Below are 7,307 nucleotides of genomic sequence, written 5' to 3'. Positions count from 1 at the left end.
AAACACATAAGAACTATGGTCAGGACGTGACACCTACGTTATACTTCCGTGTTTATGTCCTTGTTATTTTGAATTGGCGATTAAATCATCAAATTCATGAAAACATGTTCATTTAAGATATATGAAGGAATGTTTGTTAATGTATTTACTACTGCCAAATGACTTTCATTTAGTTTTTGCCCTAAGACCATTCACTACGTTTTTTGCCCTAAGACCATTCACTACGTTTTGCCGATTGAAAACCATTCAAAAAGCCAACAAAATTCTTGCTACGTCACTTGGTCTAGTGTGGGGTTTGATTCAAATAATCAGCTAATCATCAAGCGTTGATAATTTGAATCAGTTGTGTAGTGTTAGGGCTAAACCCCAAACTGAACCCTTTGGGGTCCCGAGGACCGGGTTTTGGAAACGCTGGTCTAGTGGCTGAACAGTGTGTTGCATGAGGCCAAGCAAAGAACGTGTTCTTATTCTACTGACTATATCTTGACTTCAGGCACGGTTCTGTTGTTCTGACCACATGTGGTTCTTATCTAGTCATAGTGTTGGTGTTGTCAGTGGGCGAGAGAGCGCCTTTTTGCACTAAAATGTGGATAATTTGCATCTGTTTGCACCACTGCTGGCTGTCTGTGCTTTTCTCTTAAAATACATTGCTACTGAAAAGGTTTCTTTAGGCCTTTTCACACTGCATTGTTCTTAGCCCCAGGCAAAGACTGGTCCTGGGCTAGCTTATCCTGTTTGCACAAGCATTTGTTAACCCTGCCCTTATAAAAAAAGATTGCAGTTTTGAAACTGCAGTAAAAGTGCAGTAACTGCAGTTGACTGTGGAATTTTGGATGCTGTAATTGCAGAATAAGGGTGGGCTTAGCTTTAGCCCTGGGCTGAGGATTCACACTTGTACAAACACACATGGACCAACATTCTATCTCTGCCACTCAACCAATGTTAAGCAATAAGGCATTTTTTTTATTAACAAATTATTTCCTCTTGCTTTTAGTCTAGCATTTTATTTCCAACAGTGATGGTTTGTATAAACCTTGCTGTCTGCCTGTAGGACCTGGTAAACAATTAGGGTTGCCAACTTTTTCACTACCAAATAAGGGACAAAAGGTTGCGTGCCAGTGCACGGTGCCACGGTGGTATGGGTATGGTGTTGTGTGAATGAATATACAGTGTATATTCATATTCTTATTCAATTGGAAAGGCAGAACATTTGTATATTCCATTTAGCCTATAGTTTTACTAAAATTGTATCATTATGTAAACTTATGTGAATAAACCTCAAAAGAAATTATCAAAGAAATTACAATTTGGACCTTTACAGCAAAAAAAAACAACTTTTCAAAAGCAAAAGAGGAAAAGTGGGGCATGAGTCACTCACCAAGTCTACATATTTTTTTGCTGCTCTTGACTGATTCAAGCAGTCCTTTCTCCTCTTGCATAGCCAGAGAGAAGTCATTACATACACAAATCACAGTTCCCAGATATTTGAAGTTCATTTTTGATCAGCTCTGTGCTACATCGGTTTCTTGAGTGACCATTTAATGGTCATCAGACAGAAAATCCTCTCTACAAAGGCATTTGAGTCTGGCACACTGAGGACAAATGAGACAATCCTGAACATGTTGATCAAGTTGGCTTTCTCTAGGTTTTGGAAAATTGCCACCTACTTCTCACTGGTGGATTTTGTGGTATCCTCTCTGGCTTTCTGTATTTCCTCCCGGCTAGCACAAAACTCTTCATAGAGTTGGTCCATACTGACTGTCGCTGTCATTTTGAGGGCAACCACCACCTGCTCCAGGTCAGTGAAGGAGAGCTCCTCATAGAGGCCGATCAGTTTCACCATTACATTTTCTGGTGAGAAATCAAACCACCTGTCAATGTATGTAATGACAGTGTCATAGAACTTCAAAGTCCTGTTGCTGCTTGGACCTTTGTGCTGACAATTGTTTGTCCATCAGCTGCTTGGTCTACTCAGAAAAAAACTGTCCTGTTTCAGCTGAAGCATCTTAAATGTTGAACTTTTGGACTTCCTCGTAAACATCTGTGATGCAGAGCGTTGTTCGTCCAGCTGTTTTACAAGTTGGTCAAAAACACACCCACTTTGTGGAAAAAGCACAGATAAATCTCAGCAGCTTCCGTTTTTTCTTCATACTCAAAAATACTATTAATTGCCACAGGACAGGTCTCCCTAAGGGACCTGTAGTGTGATGTAAGAGCTGGCCAGCTTTGCTGGAGACGATCGGCAGCTAGATGAAGAGAGAGCCATTGTGTGCAAACATGTTGCAGAATTTCACGCCACTCAGTGTCAACAAAGGCAAAAAACAATGCACGCAGGTCCTCTCTTAGGGAAGCAGATACTGATAAGTGGCTGTAGATCTGTAAAACAATTGTCTCAATATCCACTGACCGCAGAAGTGCTTGAAAGCATTATGAGCTATGTGAGCTGGGCAATTAGCTTTAAGAATGCGATTGTTGGCACTGCTCAATAACTGATAAACGGAGAGGTGTTTCCAATTATGTCAGTTTCCGCAGTAGACGTCATGAAGAATGCACCGATATTGCTAGCGTGGCCTGTGCATTTCTGTGGATGCATGCTGAGTTAGGTCATTCTCCCCTTCATGGCCAATTGATAATTCCCGACGCATAAAGTACAGAAAGCTTTCGTCGAGTCACCACTGGCGGCTTAACCCACGTCTTTTTTGTTTCACATTGTTTGTTGTAGCTGCACAGTCTTTTTTGCATGTTTATCCATATTTCCTTGATATGCCAAACCGACCGAACAATAACAGAAATTACTTTGCAGTAATTGGCCGTTTACACTATACTGTGATTGGATGAATATACGGGACAAGGGAGGTCCCGTATGGGACAAATCAATTTAGCCTAATATAAGGGACATCCCGGCTAATACGGGACAGTTGGAAACCCTATAAACAATGTTAAACTTTTGACATGCGATATAGCCCTGTACAGTGAATGCAGTACACGGACATCAACTTTTCTGATCCAAGCAAAATCATGCAACAATATTATTATCAAGAATAGCTATATCCAGGGCCTCCCGGGTGGCGCAGTGGTCTAGGGCACTGCATCGCAGTGCTAACTGCGCCACCAGAGTCTCTGGGTTCGCGCCCAGGCTCTGTCGCAGCCGGCCGCGACCGGGAGGTCCGTGGGGCGACGCACAATTGGCATAGCGTCGTCCGGGTTAGGGAGGGTTTGGCCGGTAGGGATATCCTTGTCTCATCGCGCTCCAGCGACTCCTGTGGCGGGCCGGGCGCAGTGCGCGCCAACCAAGGGGGCCAGGTACACGGTGTTTCCTCCGACACATTGGTGCGGCTGGCTTCCGGGTTGGAGGCTCGCTGTGTTAAGAAGCAGTACGGCTGGTTGGGTTGTGCTTCGGAGGACGCATGGCTTTCGACCTTCGTCTCTCCCGAGCCCGTACGGGAGTTGTAGCGATGAGACAAGGTAGTAATTACTAGCGATTGGATACCACGAAAATTGGGGAGAAAATGGGATAAAATTTAAAAAAAAATTTTAAAAAAAGAATAGCTATATCCAATTAAATGTCAATAGAAAATCTATAAAACAGATAAAAATGCAACGTTAGCTGCCCTTCCTGCAGTAGAGTTTGTGGCTTCTTCAGTTGACTAGCTAGCTAAGTGAGAACACGTTTACCAGCCTATATAGCAACTGTTTTTGTTAGCCATAGCAACAATGTTTTTGCACGGATTAAATGAAAGTATTTCGTTTTTTTGTAGGATTTTTTAAACTCAGATGGGAAGATGAAGTAGTATACATTTACTTAAAATACCATGCAGAACGCATCACAAGCATATGCCAATTAAGTGAATGTGCAGCTTTTGTGATTGGACAGTGAGAATTCTGCGTTTCACACTGGCTATTTCACACACACCGTGTTTCTGGGGCTAGAGTTGGTGCTAGCCCACTTTTTAATGTGCAAGTATGAACATTTGCTTAGTCCCGAGCTAAAATCTCCCTTAGACCAGGGCTAAGGAGGCTCTTAGCCCTGGGCTAAGTTGCAGTGTTGAAAGCACCTAATCGTTGTTTTCTACTTGGTATTAATGCTTTTAGAGTTTTATATGCATACGTTTTGCAAACGACATTGATCTGTTATTTACAAATGATGAGCTGTTGATTGTTTGGTTCCATACACTTTCAGGGTTGCATGACTTTATGCAGCATTTTTGTTGAATGTTTAAAATGTACTATTATATGCTTAATTGTAACGCACGTCGTCAGGAGAAGGAGAAGAGGACCAAGGTGCAGCGTTGTAAGTGTTCATATATTTTAATAAAATACGCAACACTTGACAAAACAACACGACAAACGAACAGTCCTGAAAGGTGAAACAAACACTAAACAGGAAACAACCACCCACAAACCCAGGTGGGAACAGGCTACCTAAGTATGATTCTCAATCAGAGACAACGATAGACAGCTGCCTCTGATTGAGAACCATACCAGGCCAAACACACAGAAATACAAAACAAGGACAACATAGAACACCAGACATAGAATGCCCACCCAAACTCACGCCCTGACCAACCAAAATAGAGACATAAAAAGGATCTCTACGGTCAGGGCGTGACAGTACCCCCCCCCCCCCCCCCCAAAGGTGCGGACTCCGGCCGCAAAACCTTAACCTATAGGGGAGGGTCTGGGTGGGCATTTCACTGCGGTGGCGGCTCTGGTGCGGGACGTGGACCCCGCTCCAGAGGCGCCACCTAAGTGGGCCAAGACTAAGGTGGAGCGGGGTCCACCGCAGTGAAATGCCCACCCAGACCCTCCCCTATGGCGTCTCTGGAGCGGGGACCCTTACCGCCGACCCCGGACCAGGGACCTTCGCAGCGGGCCCCGGACAGGAGGGAGACTCTGGCTGCTCCGGACAGGAGGGAGACTCTGGCTGCTCCGGACAGGAGGGAGACTCTGGCTGCTCCGGACAGGAGGGAGACTCTGGCTGCTCCTGACTGAAGCCCGTCGCTGGAGGCTCCGGACTAGAGGGCGTCGCTGGAGGCTCCGGACTAGAGGGCGTCGCTGGAGGCTCCGGACTAGAGGGCGACGCTGGAGGCTCCGGACTAGCTTCCTTCGTTGGAGGCCTCGTGCCATAACTCCTCACTGGAGGTTTCGTGCCATGGATCATCACAGGAGGCTTCGTGCCATGGATCATCACTGGAGGCTTCGTGCCATGGATCATCACAGGAGGCTTCATGCCATGGATCATCACAGGAGGCTTCGTGCCATGGATCATCACTGGAGGCTTCGTGCCATGGATCATCACTGGAGGCTTCTTGCCATGGATCATCACTGGAGGCTTCTTACCATGGATCACCACTGGAGGCTTCGTGCCATGGATCACCACTGGAGGCTTCGTGCCATGGATCACCACTGGAGGCTTCGTGCCATGGATCACCACTGGAGGCTTCGTGCCATGGATCACCACTGGAGGCTTCGTGCCATGGATCACCACTGGAGGCTTCGTGCCATGGATCACCACTGGAGGCTTCGTGCCATGGATCACCACTGGAGGCTTCGTGCCATGGATCACCACTGGAGTGGAGAGACACACAGGAGGCCTGGCTCTGGGAGAAGGCACAGGACTCACCAGGCTGGGGAGACATATAGGAAAGTTAATTCTCGGCGCAGGCATAGGACTCACCAGGCTGGGGAGACATGCAGGAGGCCTTGTCCTTGGCCGAGGCACCGGATACACTGGGCCGTGGAGGCGCACTGGCGGTCTCGAACGCAGATCTGGCTGCTCCCGTTCTGGCTGGATCCCCCCTGTAGCCCGGCAAGTGCGGGGAGTTGGAACAGGCCGCACTGGGCTGTGCTGGCGAACTGGGGACACCTTGCGTAGGGCTGGTGCAGTATACCCCGGGCCGAGGAGACGCACTGGAGACCAGATGCGCTGAGCCGGCATCATCCCTCCTGGCTCGATGCCCACTCTAGCCCGGCCGATTCGAGGAGCGATGTAGCGCACCGGGCTATGCGTGCGCACTGGGGACACCTTGCGCTTCCCCGCATAACATGGTGCCTGCCCAGTCACTCTCCCACCACGGTAAGCACGGGGAGTTGGCTCAGGTCTCCTACCTGAGTCCGCCAATCTCCCCGTGTTCCCCCGCCCCAAAAAAATCTGTCGCTGCCTCTCGTGCCCGTTACCTCGCGCCAATTCCTCGTAGTGTCGCCGCTCCGCTTCTGCTGCCTCCAGCTCCTTTTTCGGACGGCGATACTCTCCCGGCTGTGCCCATGGTCCTTTGCCGCCCAAAATTTCCTCCCATGTCCAGGAGTCCATGTTCCCACGCTGCTTGGTCCTTTGTTGGTGGGTGGTTCTGTAATGCACGTCGTCGGGAGAAGGAGAAGAGGACAAAGGTGCAGCGTGGTAAGTGTATATATATTTTAATAAAATATGCAACACTTGACAAAACAACAAACACGACAAACGAACAGTCCTGAAAGGTGAAACAAACACTAAACAGGAAACAACCACCCACAAACACAGGGGGGAACAGGCTACCTAAGTATGATTCTCAATCAGAGACAACGATAGACAGCTGCCTCTGATTGAGAACCATACCAGGCCAAACACACAGAAATACAAAACAAGGACAACATAGAACACCAGACATAGATGCCCACCCAAACTCACGCCCTGACCAACCAAAATAGAGACATAAAAAGGATCTCTACGGTCAGGGCATGACATTAATAACATGGATGTACTGGTTCAATCATAATTAATGACTTAGTTTCATGTTATTTAATTAGTTTCCTTTTGGATATTTAATACAATTATATCCCAATTCTTTATCATCATTTCCAACTCCTGATGTAGTGTAAAATAACCCCCCAAAATGTCAGATCCAACAAAGATTTTGTAGCGGTTTCACATGGGACCTGCAACAATGTGTTGCAACTGGCAAAGTATGTTTTTCTTGTTGCTGTTTTTTTTTAAACTTTTTACATATGTAAACATGTTATGAAATTCCAAACTGTGTTTAACTCGCTTATTGAATAGGATTCTGGTAGTTATTTGAATGTTTCTGAAGTATATAATTGTATTGGATTTATTTGTATATAGTTGTATTTGTTTGGGTGCAGTATTATATTGAATAATAATAAGAAAAGTCAAAGATAAGTTGGGTGTTAATAGTAAGAATGTTACTAGAATTATTTATTTAATTTACAAAGTTCTAACTTGTATGGAGCCTTTGCTCTCAGTAATGATTTGCCCCTTGTTTTTGTGATTACTTGAACCACATTTGACTAAAATATTTATTATGAAATTAGAT

The sequence above is a fragment of the Salvelinus namaycush genome, chromosome 28 (assembly GCF_016432855.1).
Source record: "Salvelinus namaycush isolate Seneca chromosome 28, SaNama_1.0, whole genome shotgun sequence".
Lineage (NCBI taxonomy): Eukaryota > Metazoa > Chordata > Actinopteri > Salmoniformes > Salmonidae > Salvelinus > Salvelinus namaycush.
Note: the sequence above shows the minus strand (reverse complement) of the source record.